This window comes from Rhinopithecus roxellana, chromosome 3, assembly GCF_007565055.1.
Source record: "Rhinopithecus roxellana isolate Shanxi Qingling chromosome 3, ASM756505v1, whole genome shotgun sequence".
NCBI lineage: Eukaryota > Metazoa > Chordata > Mammalia > Primates > Cercopithecidae > Rhinopithecus > Rhinopithecus roxellana.
In genome coordinates this window covers 7,843,506-7,857,766 of record NC_044551.1, presented here as the reverse complement: position 1 = coordinate 7,857,766, position 14,261 = coordinate 7,843,506, and the positions used below count along the sequence as shown (strand labels likewise).

At 44.9% G+C, this 14,261-nt stretch overlaps 1 protein-coding gene and 1 pseudogene across 7 annotated transcripts in view; both read left to right on the top strand.

Moving 5' to 3' along the window:
• Nucleotides 1-3,899, top strand: part of LOC104657084 — a 53,986-nt pseudogene extending 50,087 nt beyond the window's left edge.
• A 371-nt stretch (nucleotides 3,900-4,270) lies between these two features.
• The window catches only part of GPBP1 (GC-rich promoter binding protein 1), an 88,345-nt gene continuing 78,354 nt past the window's right edge, over nucleotides 4,271-14,261 (top strand). For 4 of the 7 annotated variants that reach the window (XM_010356823.2, XM_010356824.2, XM_010356822.2 and 1 more), the window contains exons 1-2: nucleotides 4,403-4,660; nucleotides 5,901-6,854. The gene's annotated coding sequence lies outside the window, so the exon portion shown is untranslated. Of the gene's footprint in view, nucleotides 4,377-4,402; nucleotides 4,764-5,900; nucleotides 6,870-14,261 lie in introns of those variants that run through there. The other 3 variants (XM_010356821.1, XM_030926912.1, XM_010356820.2) reach the window with 3 other exon arrangements.

Here is a 14,261-nt window from a genome sequence, read left to right as displayed (position 1 = left end):
CTGCCTCAGCCTCCCAAGTAGCTGGGTTACAGGCGCCCACCACCACGCCCAGTTAATTTTTGTAGTTTTATTTTTATTTGTTTATTTATTTGTTTGTTTTTTGAGACAGAGTCTTGCTCTTGTTGCCCAGGCTGGAGTGCAATGGCTTGATCTTGGCTCACTGCAACCTCCACCTCCAGGGTTCAAGCGATTCTCCTGCCTCAGCCTCCCGAGCAGCTGGGGTGACAGGTGCCCACCACCATGCCTGGCTAATTTTTTGTATTTTTAGTAGAGACGGGGTTTCACCATGTTGGCCAAGCTGGTCTTGAACTCCTGACCTAAGGTGATCCACCTGGCTTGGCCTCCCAAAGTGCTAGTATTACAGGTGTGAGCCACCGCCCCCACCCTAATTTTTGTAGTTTTAGTAGAGATGGGGTTTCACCATCTTGGTCAGGCTGGTCTCCAACTCCCGACCTTGTGATCCACCCGCCTTGGCCTCCCAAAGTGCTGGGATCACAGGCGTGAGCCACCGCGCCTGGCCTCCTATTATTTTATTAAAATAAATTCTAAGACATAAAATAACCACTTAAAGGGTATCTTAAAGGCTCTTACATTTTTATGAAAGCCAAACTATCTTCCAGAAAGGCTTGCACATATCAAGAGTTTCATTCTTGATAAGGTTAATGCAAATAAATGCCTATTCCTTATATCCTTTTTCTTTCTTTTTTCTTTTTTGAGTCAGCGTTTCCCTCCTGTTGCCCAGGCTAGAGTGCGGCGGCCCAGTCTCGGCTCACTGCAACCTTCGCCTCTTGGGTTCAAGCGATTCTCCTGCCTCAACCTCCGGAGTAGCTGGGATTACAAGCACCCGCCATCACGCCTGGCTAATTTTGTATTTTCAGTAGAGACAGGGTTTCACCATGCTGGTCAGGCTGGTCTCGAACTTCTGACCTCAAATGATTCACTCACCTCGGCCTCCCCAAAGTGTTGGGATTACAGGCGTGAGCCACTACACCTGGCCGATTCCTTATATCCTCATCTAGGTTTTTGGTCTTTTAAAATCTTTGTCAGTCTGCTATGTGAAACTGGTATATCACTGTTAATTTTATTTACAGTTTTTCTGATTTCTAGTGAGGTGGGACATTTTTTCATATAATTATTAAATCCCTCCATATGTTATGTATGTATACACACACATATGACTAGCTTGTTCATGCCCTTGACTTTTATTTATTTATTTTATTTTTTTGAGACAGAGTCTTGCTCTGCTGCCCAGGCTGGAGTGCAGTGACGCGATCTCGGCTAACTGCAACCTTCACCTTCGCTTCTCAGGTTCAAGCAATTCTCCTGCCTCAGCCTCCCAAGCATCTGGGATTACAGGTACCCACCTCCATGCCCAGCTAATTTTTTGCATTTCTTTTTTTTTGCTCTGTCACCCAGGCTGGAGCACAATTCCAGGTTGGAGTGCAATGGCGTGATTTCAGCTCACTGCAACCTCCATCTTCTGGGTTCAAGTGATTCTCCTGCGTCAGCCTCCCAAGCAGCTGGGATTATAGGCGCTCACCACCAAGCCTGGCGAATTTTGTATTTTTAGTAGAGACGGGGTTTCGCCAATGTTATGCAGGCTGGTCTCGAACTCCTGACCTCAGGTGATCCATCCGCCTAGGCCTCTCAAAGTGCTGGGATTACAGGCATGAGCCACCGCATCTAACCTAATTTTCTGTATTTTTAGTAGAGCCGGGGTTTCACCATGTTGGCCAGGCTGGTCTCAAACTCCTGACCTCAAGTAATCCGCCCGCCTCAGTCTCCCAAAGTGCTGGGATTACAGACATACACCACCAAGCCCAGCTATTTTTTGTATTTTTAGTAGCGATGGGGTTTCACCATGTTGGTCAAGCTGGTTTTGAACTCCTCACTTCAGGTCATGTGCCCACCTTGGCCTCCCAAAGTGCTGGGACTAGAGGCCTGAGCCAGAGCCACTGCGCCCGGCCTTATTTATTTATTTGAGATGGAGTTTCTGTCCCCCAGGCTGGAGTGCAGTGGCGCCATCTCGGCTTACGGCAAGCTCCGCCTCCCGGGTTCACGCCTTTCTCCCACCTCAGCCTCTCGAGTAGCTGGGTCCACAGACCCCGCCACCATGCCCCGCTAATTTTTTTTGGATTTTTAGTAGGGACGGGGTTTCACCGTGTTAAACAGGATGGTCTCGATCTCCTGACCTCGTGATCCGCCCGCCTCGGCCTCCCAAAGTGCTGGGATTACAGGTGTGAGCCACCACGCCTGGGTGATTTTTAATTTTTTTGAGACAGGGTCTCACGCTGTCGCCTAGGCTTGAGTGCAGTGGCGCGATCTTGGCTCGCTGCAACTTCTCCCTCCTGGGTTCAAGCGATTCTCATACCTCACCCTCCCTAGTAGCTGGTACTAGGGATGCCCGCCACCACGCCCAGGTAATATTTGTATTTTTAGTAGAGAGTGGGTTTCCGCTGTGTTCATCTGACATCAGGTGATCCTCCAGCCTCAGCCTCCTGAAGTGTTGGGATTACAAGCATGAGTCACCACAGTCGGTTCGCCCTTAACTTTTTAAGAGTGGGTGTTATCTTTTTCTTAATAATTTATAGAGCTCTTTATATTTTATTATGCAAATAAAACATACGCTAAAGATAGTAACTGAATATATATAAATATCAACTTGCTTGTAATTTATTACATTTGTTTCTCTGTTTCACTACTAATTCTTCGACTTTATAGTGTCTTCTGTCACATGAAAGGCACACATTGTGTTTCCAAGTTATCAGTTTTATCTTTTTTTTGTTTACTTTTTCTTGGTTTGATATCATGCTTACAAATAAAAGCACAAGCAGGTCCTCTCCCAATACATAAGTTGCTTATACGGAAACAACGTGGTGTAGAGAAAACAAAGTGGATCAAGCCCCTAATAGACTTGAGTTTAAATGTGGTACAGCCAAGTCGTGGTGCCCAACTTCCATATTCCGTACTGTTAAACACGTCAATCTCAACCTGTTTCCTTATCTGCAAAATAGTACCCACTCCAGAGGGTGATACAAGCACTAAAATGCCTGGCAAGGGCAAGGCATCCAGCAAGTGTTAATTCCCTTTCCTTTGCCCCGCAGAGGGGCATTATTAATTGCTCAAAGTGGCCAATTCCCGATAAAAATTAAAACAAAAGGTTGGCGACGGCAAATTTTGGTGAGTTTACACTCCGCCCGTTTTTTAGGTATCTTTCTAGAAACATTCCATTAAACTACAAACCCAATAAAGCACATACAAGTACCATAAAGTTTCTACGTTATGAAGTCCTTGTGGCTTAGGGGAGGGCGAAAAGCCAAATATTTTTATTTTCCAGACTTTCCCTTTTTGAGACAACCTCCCCCCACCTTCCCTCTAAACAAATGTGACTTTTTCTCCTGGAATGCCAACCTCCCAGGTGTTAAAGTGAGGCTACGATTATAAGGCGAAAAGGTGTCACAATTAGATAAACGACTGTGAACACCGTAATACTGATTTTTTAAAATCTAGACTCGGCTCTGTGGTTCTGATACTCTGACTGTCGGAATAATTCACCTACTGCAAATTTAGTAGAAAGAAAAATTAGCACAATTACATCTAGTAGCCATTTCTACCCTCTGAGAGTCCTGGCTTGGCTCCCCGCACGTTTGCTTTCCTCCGCCATAGGGCTCCCGTGTGCTCCTCTCACGCCCGACACAGTTCGCGTTCGCACGCCACGATGGAGCATCCCCTCAGCGCGCCCTATCGCTCCGGCGCCGGTTCGGCAGACTTTCCGCCTGCGCAGGGCTGGGCATAGGCGCCGTGTGAGCGCCGATTCACTCAGGCCCGAGCGCGAGGCCCGAGAGGGGTACCAGGCGAAGGGCGCGCGCCCCGGCGTCTTCCGCAGCTTGAAGCTCTGAGAAGCTGCAGCGCGGCTTCGGGAGCTTAGCACTGGGACGCCGCGCCGCGCGCCACTCGAGCTTGCGCGGCCGCCTCCGAGCGCAGCACTCCTCTCTTGCCCTCCCCGCGGCCCCAACAGCCCGGACTCCGAGGCAGCCCAGGGCGGGGGGGAGTGAGAGAGGAGGGGCGCCTCACAGAGCGGCGGGGAATTCCCCCTTCCACCGAACGTTCCCGATTGTTCACCGTCCTCACGTCAGCAGCAGGGGGTAATCCCCGACTCCAGCTGCTCCTGACGTCACCGCGTGGAGCCACCGCCCCCCGCGCGCCCCTGCTCCGGGGCCTCCCCAAAGCCCCGCCCCCAGGCTTAGCCACGCCTTCTTCCCCTCCCCCCAGGCGCCCGACGTAGAAGGCGGAGCTTATTTGACCGGGGCGTGAGCGGTTGCTTGGGCCAGAAGGTTCTCTGGTGGAGGCGCTCTTCCTGGTGTCCCGCCCAGTAGGTTCGTTCGCACCGTTTCTTCCACACCCTTTCTCCCTCCTTCTCCTCGCCCCTCCTTTCCCTCGTCTCAACCCCTCTAGTTCTTTCCCCGCCTCACCACTGTCCACGATCTCGCGAGACTTGGCCCAGAACATTGCGGATCGGGTCGGCGCCATTTTGGGACTGAGACTGGTTGTGGGGGAGGGAAAAGCGGCAAAAGGGGATTATTCAAAGTACCGAAAACCTTCTCCCGGGATCAGGCGCATCGACACCCCCAGGCCAGGGGCACCTCTGGTGGGGCAGAAGGTAACACCGTCCTCTAGGCTCCACGCTCGAGTCCGGGGGAGAAGGGGAGTGCCCGTGTCCGTGTTGGGGTTTGAGGGGTCGGGAGCGACGTTGGCGGCGCGAGGTGAGAGGCTGCCCGCGGACGGAGGGGCGGCGGGGAGCAAGGAGTGAGAGGGGAGGGAGGCGCGGATAGGCCGCTGTAGCTATTGACTCGGCCCGGGTGGAGCGGAGGTGGCGGTTGTGAGGAGGGGGTGGGTGGTTTAGCCCCGGCGGCTTGGTTGGGGGGTGTTTGCCGTTTGGTGGAGGCTGGGAGCGGGTCGGACGCCTTCCGTGCTCGGCCTGCCTTCCCCGGCCTCTCGCACACGCCCGCCTGCTTTTGCACCACTACCCCTCTCAGGGCTGAGGGAGTCGAGGCCGATTTGTGGCCTTCGGCGGTTTCTTCAGCAGCGCCTCAGCTTTCCCCGCCTCTCCCAGGTCCGTGGCACTTGCCGTGGACTGGGGCGAAGGCTACTTTGTTCCTCCGAGTCTTGTGGGATCTGAGGGGACATGTGCTTTTTTGGGAGAGAACCATTCTTCCTGTGGTTTACGAAAAGGGCCCTGTACCTTCCACCCCCTCAGTTTTGGGAGAAACCTGTTTTCTTAATTCGAGGAAGTGGAAACCTACACCTTCTAGCCCTCTGCTCCCTCAGAAGTGGGGAAGTCTCGGGAGAATTTAAGGAGCGGGTTTGCCCTACTTCTAGTTCACCTTTCTGGCCTTACTGGGGGAATATGCCTCCTCTGGTAGACGTTCTGATTTGGAGGGAGCCTCCTTTTCTTTACATTTCTTATTCTCTGAGTTACATTTGCTCATGCTCCGTGGCAGCACACTTGTCTTCGTTTTCCTTGGTACATCAAAGAGGGTTGGAGAAGATCTTTTATAAGATTAAGTGACAGTTTCATAGTTTCAAATGTATTCAAGAAGTATAAGAAGGTTTGCTTATATAATTTCCCAATATTGGATCTGCACCCCTTCCCAGGTGAAATCTGCCCTTGCCCTCCATAATACTGTCACCTACCGTTTTTACCTCCCTCTACTCCGATGTCTTTTTCATTCAGTAGATTTTTATCGGGTGCTTGGTTGGGTAAAAGCCCTTTTCCAGGCTTATAGGGTTATACAGAAGTGATTTTCTCTCCAGAGGTTGACTTTTTAAGTTGGGGATTGATTTTTTTAGCTCGAAATCAAAACTCAGTATATAATTTTTTTTTTTGGTAACTTTTACAGGTGAATGAATTACTCAGATATGAAGATCATCTTCTAGGTTTTGTGTAGAAGGCCCCGGATATTTTAAGTGGCCATTTTGGATTTACAATGTTTTTGGATAATTTTGCCCCAGAAGTTTATTAAAATTGACAAGAATCGTCTGTGAAGTGGATTGATAGTAGTGAACAATTCAGCAAGCTACTTAAAAAGAGACCCAGGCAGCGTTTCTTCAGTATTTTGGTTCAAACGGATTATATAACTGGTTACAGTATTTCAGCTGGTGGTAATTTTTGCCTTCCCCCTCCCCCACTCCGTTGTTGGGGTTCTTCAGCCGAAACTGTGAGAGACGTTGATTTGTGTACTGAGTAGTTTCAGCAGTTTCAAATGACTGAGTATTGCTGAAGTTTCATGGCGGTTTATTTTTACCTTTATTGAAAGTTTTAGGAATTTTTGACTTCAGCTCTTTCATGTCACAATGGGACACTTTTTATAAATGAAGACATTGAAAGAATACCGAATTTTTTTCCTTTTATCTTTTATTTACGTAGAAATTTAAGATGTTGCAGTTTCCCGGCAGCATGGTAGTATTGAGATAGCTGTGTGTGTCTCTGTATATGCTGATATTTAGGAATGCTCTTCAGATGTGAAATTTTCTTTTTGTTTTTGCTTTTTGGCTCATAAATTGGATATTTCATCTGGAGTGGACAAGTACAACAGTGGCAAGTACATGGAATAATAAAGAAGACTGATCTTAAATCTAAAGAACTTGGCTAATTCGGGAGATAGCCATATGAAAACTTTAAAACAGAAGTATGGGTAGCTGACTTGAATTAACTCTATGTCAAATAGTCATAGGTTAAATATCTTCAAAGAACTTCGATATTATTTCAGAGGATACAAAATAAAAATACAAACTGGAAAACAAAGATTACAAAGAAAAAACCAACACCTTCCTGTGCAGTCCTGTTGGAATTTGTAAGTACTTTTATGGTGAGCAAATCAAATGTTCATTTGTAAACTGTAATGGGAGTCGAGTTTATCCTATGTTATTCTTGGAAGCCTTTCAGTTTCTTGCAGTAATAGTGCTTGGTTTCAGTTTCCTTGACAGTCTGAAAACAGCTATTAACCATTGTCTGAGTAAACTGAAATTCAGAAAAAATGTTTAAAGCTTAGGAATTTTTCAGATTCAAACAGTCCTAAGCTACAGGTTTTTGTGCTTTTTAAGTAAAAAGCTAAGTTCGTCTGGCCAGTATATATTGCCTTAGGCTTTGAGGATTCATTCATAGTGGTAGAAAGGTAGGAAAAAATGCAACAAATAATTCACCACGTGCCTTCTTAGCCAGTTTGCATTCTAAATGCATGTGCCTTGATAGCCAGTTTACTTTCCAAATGTGAGTTTAGACTGCATTCGAACTGCAGTTTAGTGTTGCATTTGGGGTTACATAGTTTGGTTATATTACAGGTAGTAGTTTTTAATGTATTTCATGAACTAGCTTGTTTTAAGGCATAACTGTTCCTAACATATTAATCCGTTATAGAAATTAAGTTTTTGAAATAGTTTTGTTGAAATGGTTTTGTATTTCAAATTATTTCTTAATTAAGACTTTACTTTCAAAAAAGGAGGGTATTACCAGGACCAGAAGCTCAGAGGAACTGAACAAGCTGAATTAAGAACCTTTAAATAACTTAAGAAAATATGAGTATACATTTTTTTTCACTCGAGGTTATGCTGGCCTAAGTTTATAAACAAAGCATTTTTTAAAAAAAAGTTGTGAATATTAATTGCTATAATAGAAATTGTTTTGTCAGGTGGGAGAGTTATCTTTTAATGTTTGTATTTTTCAGGATTAAATGGTGTTTTTAGTTACCATTAGTTACTACGTTTAATTTTTCAGTGAATCACAGGCATTTAGTGTTTTTTAAAGAGATACACTAAAATTTAATTTTTTTCCTCTTTGACTACTGACAATTTAATTTTTAGGCAATTAATATTAGTGAACACATGAGTATAACTCAAATTAGAGGGTTATTTCAGTTGTTTTTCTGAGACGAAAGACTGTAATTTTTTTTTTTTTTGAGACTGAGTTTGGGTCTTGTTGCCAAGGATGGAGTGCAATGGCAAGGTCTTGGCTCACTGCAGCCTCCGCCTCCTGGGTTCAAGCGATTCTCCTGCCTCAGCCTCCCAAGTAGCTGGGATTATTCTGACACTACTCCTTAGGGGTAACAATATCAGTAATGGCAATTTAGAAGCCTGCCACCACGCTCGACTAATTTTTTTTTTTTTTTAAGTAGAGACAGGTTTTCACCATGTTGGTCAGGCTGGCCTCAAACCCCTGACCTCAGGTGATCCTTGTGCCTTGGCCTCCCAAAGTGCTGGGATTACAGGCCTGAGCCCACGCACCACGCCGGAATTGTAATTTTTGAACCCTTTATCAGAATGGCCTAACCTAATGACTTGTCAGTTGCTTATTTTGAACGAATTTTTTTTTTTTTTGCTTAAACTGTTGAATCCTCCTAGCCCCCATAGAGCGAAAGTGGTGGTAAAAAATGCACAGTTTTTTTCCCTCTGAATTAGAGAGTTCAGTAATTCCCTTTGTCATAGTAGGTTAGGTTATATGTGTTTTCGGTCAGACCTGTGTGTAGTAATTCTAGTTGTCTACCTTGATTTATAAAATTGGTGAGAACTTTCCACACCTTTTCACTTGGGAGAGCCTGTATTTTGTACATTTCTCAATTCAGTGACTTTTCAAGTTACTTAAGAATATATATCTTAAATATGATTAAGAAGTTGAACTGGAGTCAAACGATCATTATTCCTAGAAAACTGTATAATATTTATTCGTGATTATTTTTTTCTTTTTTTTTTTGAGACAGAGTCTTGCTCTGTCGTGTGCCCAGGCTGGAGTGCAGTGGCGGAACATCAGCTCACTGCAACCTCCGCTCCTGGGTTCAAGCGATTCTGCCTCAGCCTCCCAACTAGCTTGGATTACAGGCGCCCACCACCACGCCCGGCTAATTTTTTGTATTTTTAGTAGGGACAGGGTTTCACCATGTTGGTCAGGCTGGCCTTGATCTGACCTCAGTTGATTCGCCCATGTCCACCTCCCAAAGTGCTGGAATTACAGGTGTGAACCACTGTGTCCAGCCTTGCTTTCTTCTAAATTGCCGTTACTGGTATTGTTACCCCTAAGCAGTAGTGTCAGAATAAAGATTACTGCAGAGATCAGAGTTTTTAACAATTAACTTTAATCTGTGAATAGTCTAACATTTGTGAACTTGGCTTACGGCAGTTCTTCAAGGACAGATTTACTTGAACGTTTTGACAGATATTTTCAGTATGTTATTTTCTGGAGATTGAAATAAATAATTCCACCTGTTGGTAATTGGAACTATTGCTGGACTGCTGGTTTTCCCCAGAAGTTACACCACTTTTCCTTTTCTTTCCTACTCTTTATATTTTCCTTTTTTCTCTCTTTGTAAACTGTAGTTCTAAAAATAATAATCATAGTGGCTAACATTTGTAGATGATGATGGTGTCATATGTTTTGCCGTGTAATTTATGTGGCATATTTTAATTCTTAATCCCGTAAGGAAAGTACTATTATAGTCACTGTGGTACTGACGAGAATATTAGGATTTAGGGAGGCTGAGACTGGGAGAAAGTTACTTTGTTAGAATTGTAATCTTGACCAAATAAATGTTCAAGCAGTCTGACTCCAGAGCACATACTCAGCACTATGCCATACTTACATTGCTTTCTTGGGGATTTTACTTTACTAATTCATTTATTTGAACATTATCTTTGATATTTTTGTTTTTCTTTTCATGTACTGCTTCTCTCTGGTTGATACTGATTACAGACTACTAATGGAGTTTGGTAATAAACTAAGAGATACTACTGTTTTGCTATTTGCTAGTAACTATTTGGGTGATACCTTTGTTTAGCTAAAATTAAATTGTGTGTGTGTGAGACAGGGTCTCACTGTCTCACCCAGATTGGAGTGTAATGGTGGGATTGTAGCTCAGGCAACCTCGAACTCCTGGGGTCAAGGGTTCCTCCTGTCTTGGCCTCCTAAAGTGCTGGGTTTATAGGCGTGAGCCACAAGTGTCTGGCCTTGTTGTATTTTTCTTTCACCCGTAACCTCTTTCCACAGGCATGGAGCTAAATGCATAGCTTTGTTTTACCTAGTCTCCTTTTTTTTTTTGTTTTTGGGGTTTTTTTGAGACAGAGTTTTGTACTTGTTGCCCGGGCTGGAGTGCAATGGCATGATCTCAGCTCACTGCAACCTCTGCCTCCCCAGTTCAAGCGATTCTCCTGCCTCAGCCTCCTGAATAGCTGGGATAACAGGCATGTGCCACCAGGCCTGGCTGATACTGTATTTTTAGAAGACGGGATTTCACCATGTTGGTCAGACTGTTCTCGAACTCCTGACCTCAGATGTCTGCTCGCCTCCCCCTCCCAGAGTGCTAGGATTATGGGTGTGAGCCACTGGGCCCAGCCCCTTGTCTTTGTTTTTGAATTGAAATACATGGATTTTTATGCTCGAAGCTGCTGATACATTAAAATTGAGGAAGGGAGAAGAGTAATGGAGAAAGAACAGGAAGAGTGAACAGAAAAAAAAAATGGGGAGAGTTTCAAGAAAGGGATAATTGAGGAGGACTTCTAATCTGAAAGTAAAATAAGCAAGTGAGGATAGATCTTAAAACCAGACCAGATTATTTAACTTCTTTTTTTTTTTTTTGAGGTAGAGTCTTGCCGTCACCCAGGCTGGAATGCAGTGGCACAATCTCTGCTCACTGTGACATCCGCATCCCGGGTTCAAGTGATTCTTATGCCTCAGCCTCCCGAGTAGCTGGGATTACAGGTCCCTGCCGCAATGTCCAGCTAATTTTTTGTATTTTTAGTAGAGATGGGGTTTCGTCATGTTGGCCAGTCTGGTCTGGAACTCCTGACCTCAGGTGATCACCTGCCTCAGCCTCCTGAAGTGCTGGGATTATAGGCGTGAGCCACTGCACCTGGTCAGATTATTTAACTTTGTTTAGCCAAACCATCTTTTCTGTTTCTTTTTTGATAAAAATGTTTAGGTAACAATATTTAGATCTATCAGTGTTTAGGTAACAGCTTAGATCCAGGTAAGGTGGTGATGTAGAAAAAGGGTCATGGCTGAGAGTTTGGAAGGGAACTTGGTTTAGGTTATGGAATATCTGGAAAAATGCCTGTGTGACTGTATGTTCACCTAACTTTTTTTGGCCATAGTTTGTTCATTAAACTGATGGAAATGTGTATGGAGGGTTTTTGTAAATTGTGAAGTGTAGTAGAGATGTAAAGTTTTTTTTTTTTTTTGTTTTGAGACAGTCTCACTCTGTCGCTCATGCTGGAGTGCAGTGGCGCAATCTCAGCTCACTGCAATCTCCGCCTTGTGGGTCCAAGCGATTCTCCTGCCTCAGCCTCTCAAATAGCTGGGATTACAGGTGCCCACCACCATGCCCAGCTAATTTTTGTGTTTTTAGTGGAGATGGGGTTTCCCCATGTTGGTTAGGCTGGTCTGCAAGGCTCCTGACCTCAGGTGATCCACATACCTCGACAGAAATTTAAATATGTCTTTAAAATATAATTTGAAAACTGAATTAAGAATTAAAGGGGGCAGGGCGCAGTGTCTCATGCCTGTAACCCCAACAGTTTGGGAGGCCAAGGCAGGAGGAACATTTGAGACTAGGAGTTCGAGACTAGCCTGGGAAACACAACAAGACTCTCTCTATATAAAACATAAAAAAAATTAGCCAAGCATGGTGACATGCGCCTATAGTCCCAGCTACTTGGGAGGCTGAGGCAGGAGGACTGCTTGAGCCTAGGAGGTTGAGACGCCAGAGAGCCGTGATTGCACCACTGCACTCCAGCCTGGGTGGCAGAGTGACACCCTGTCTCTTAAATGAATAAGAATTGAAGAGGCCAGGCGCCTCGGTGTTTTTCCTCGCCACTGCACTCCAGCCCGGGGCGACAGAACAAGACTATCTCAAAAAAAGACCTGACATATAAAATACTATTTAAAAAAGGGGTGAGGGGGCAGGGCATGGTAGCTCATGCCTGTTATCCTAACACTTTGGGAGCCTGCGGCACAAGGCTCACTGGAGCCCAGGAGTTTGAAACCAGCCTAGGGAACATAAAAAAAAAAAAAAAGTAAAAAGTTGGGTGTTGGGGGACCAGGGAATAAATACATCTCTTTTCAAAATTCTGATCTCAGGTGATCCACCCACCTTGGCCTCCCAAAGTGCTGGAATTACAGATGTGAGCCACCATGCCAGGCCAAGACGGTGGTTTCTGAGAATTCTCTGAAATTGATACTTTTGTGGGCATTTCAGTGCATTTTTCTGGAAAGTAGGTCCATTACCTTCAACAGAAATGTTGAAAAACAAAATGTTCATAGTTATTGGTAAACTGTTTTGTGGTTGTGACTCTGTATTTCAGTTTTACCTGCTTTCTTTTCCCATTTTGTCAGCTGTCCCACCCGTCAGAATAGTTAACAGATTTGCTGTATAACCCTGCAAATAATTGCTAATTTCTGCATCTTTCTATGTACAAGATATATCATTTAGTTTCTTGTTCTTTAGTTATTCTTTTGTTCTCAGCGTGGTGGGTGCAGTGTTTTTGATCTTTCCATTTTCTTCCCTTTAATTATTTTATTTTTTGAGATGGAGTCTCCCTCTTGCCCAGGCTGGAGTGCAGTGGCATGATATCGGCTCACTGCAACCTCTGCTTCCCGGGTTCAAGCGCTTCTTCTGCCTCAGCCTCCCTAGTAGCTGAGATTAGAGGCAACTGCCATCAGTCAGACCTGGCCAAGTTTTGTATTTTTATAGAGATGGGGTTTCACCATGTTGGCCAGGCTGGTCTTGAACTCCTGACCTGAAGCTGTCTGCCTGCCTCAGCCTCCCAAAGTGCTGGGATTACAGCCATGAGCCTCTGTGCTTGGCCTTTTTTTTTTCGTGAGATGGAGTCTCACACTGTTGCCCAGGCTGGGGTGCAGTGGCTCGATCTCGACTCACTGCAACCTCCAACTCCCAGGTTTGAGCGATTCTTCTGCCTCAGCCTCCCGAGTAGGTGGGATTACAGGTACCTGGCACCATACCCAGCTGATTTTTGTGTTTTTAGTAGAGACGAGGTTTTACCATGTTGGCCAGGCTGGTCTTGAACCCCTGACCTTGTTATCCACCCTCCTTGGACTCCCAAAGTGCTGGGATTACAGGCGTGAGCCACCGCACCCGGCTTCTTCTTTTTAATTCTTATTTTTGATATGGGGTGTGGACTTTTTATTCTCATATGAAAGTTTTAATTTCTCATATGAAAATCCCTAGCAGAACTGCCCGGGTCATGTGAATTGTGTGCCTTCCCACTAGCAATGCGTGTTGTTATCACCAGCACTCTGTAAAATTTGTTTTGGCAACCATCTTTGGTTAGGTCTGTTTTTTTTTTTTTTTGTAAGACGAGTTTTGCTCTTGTTATCCAGGCTGGAATGCAATGGCATGATCTCGGCTCACCGCAGCCTCCACCTACCGGGTTCAAGTGATTCTCCTGTCTCAGCGTCTGAGTAGCTCAGATTACAGGCACATGCCACCATGCCTGGCTAATTTTTGTATTTTTAGTAGAAACGGAGTTTCATCATATTGGTCAGGCTGGTCTGGAACTCCTGACCTCAGGTGATCCGCCCACCTCAGCGTCCCAAAGTGTTTGAATTACAGGCATGAGCCACTACGCCTGGCTGGTTATGTCTTTTAAATTTTAACCATTGTGTATAGATGGAATTAGTATTGTGTCTTTAATTTGCACTTCCCTAATAATGATAGCATCTTTTCGTGTGTTTTGGTGAAGTGTCTGTTCAAATATTTTGCCTGTTTAAACAAAAACTGGGGCCCAAGCACAGTCCTCATGCCTGTAATGCCAGCACTTTGGGAGGCCAAGGTGGGTGAATCGCTTGAGCCCAGGGATTTGAGACCAGCCTGGGCAACATGTTGGCACAACAAAAAGTGTTTCCAAAATCATAGAAGTAATATACTACAAAAAGTATAAAAGTAAGCCTGGCACAGTGGTGTGTGCCCTGCAGTCCCAGCTACTCTGGAGGCTTGAGCCCAGGAGGTAGAGGTTGCAGTGAGTGGAGATGAAGCCATTACACTCCAGCCTGGGCGATGAGAGTGAACCTTGTCTTAAAAAAAAAAAAAAAAAATTGGGTTGTCTTAATGAATTGTAAGAATTCTTTATGTATTTTGGATACATGTTTTGCAAATAATTTCTCTCAGACTGTGGTTTGTTTTCATTTTCTTAATACAGTGTCTTCTGAAGAGCAAAAGTTTTAAATACTGAAATAAAATGCCTGCTAGCTCATGCCTTTA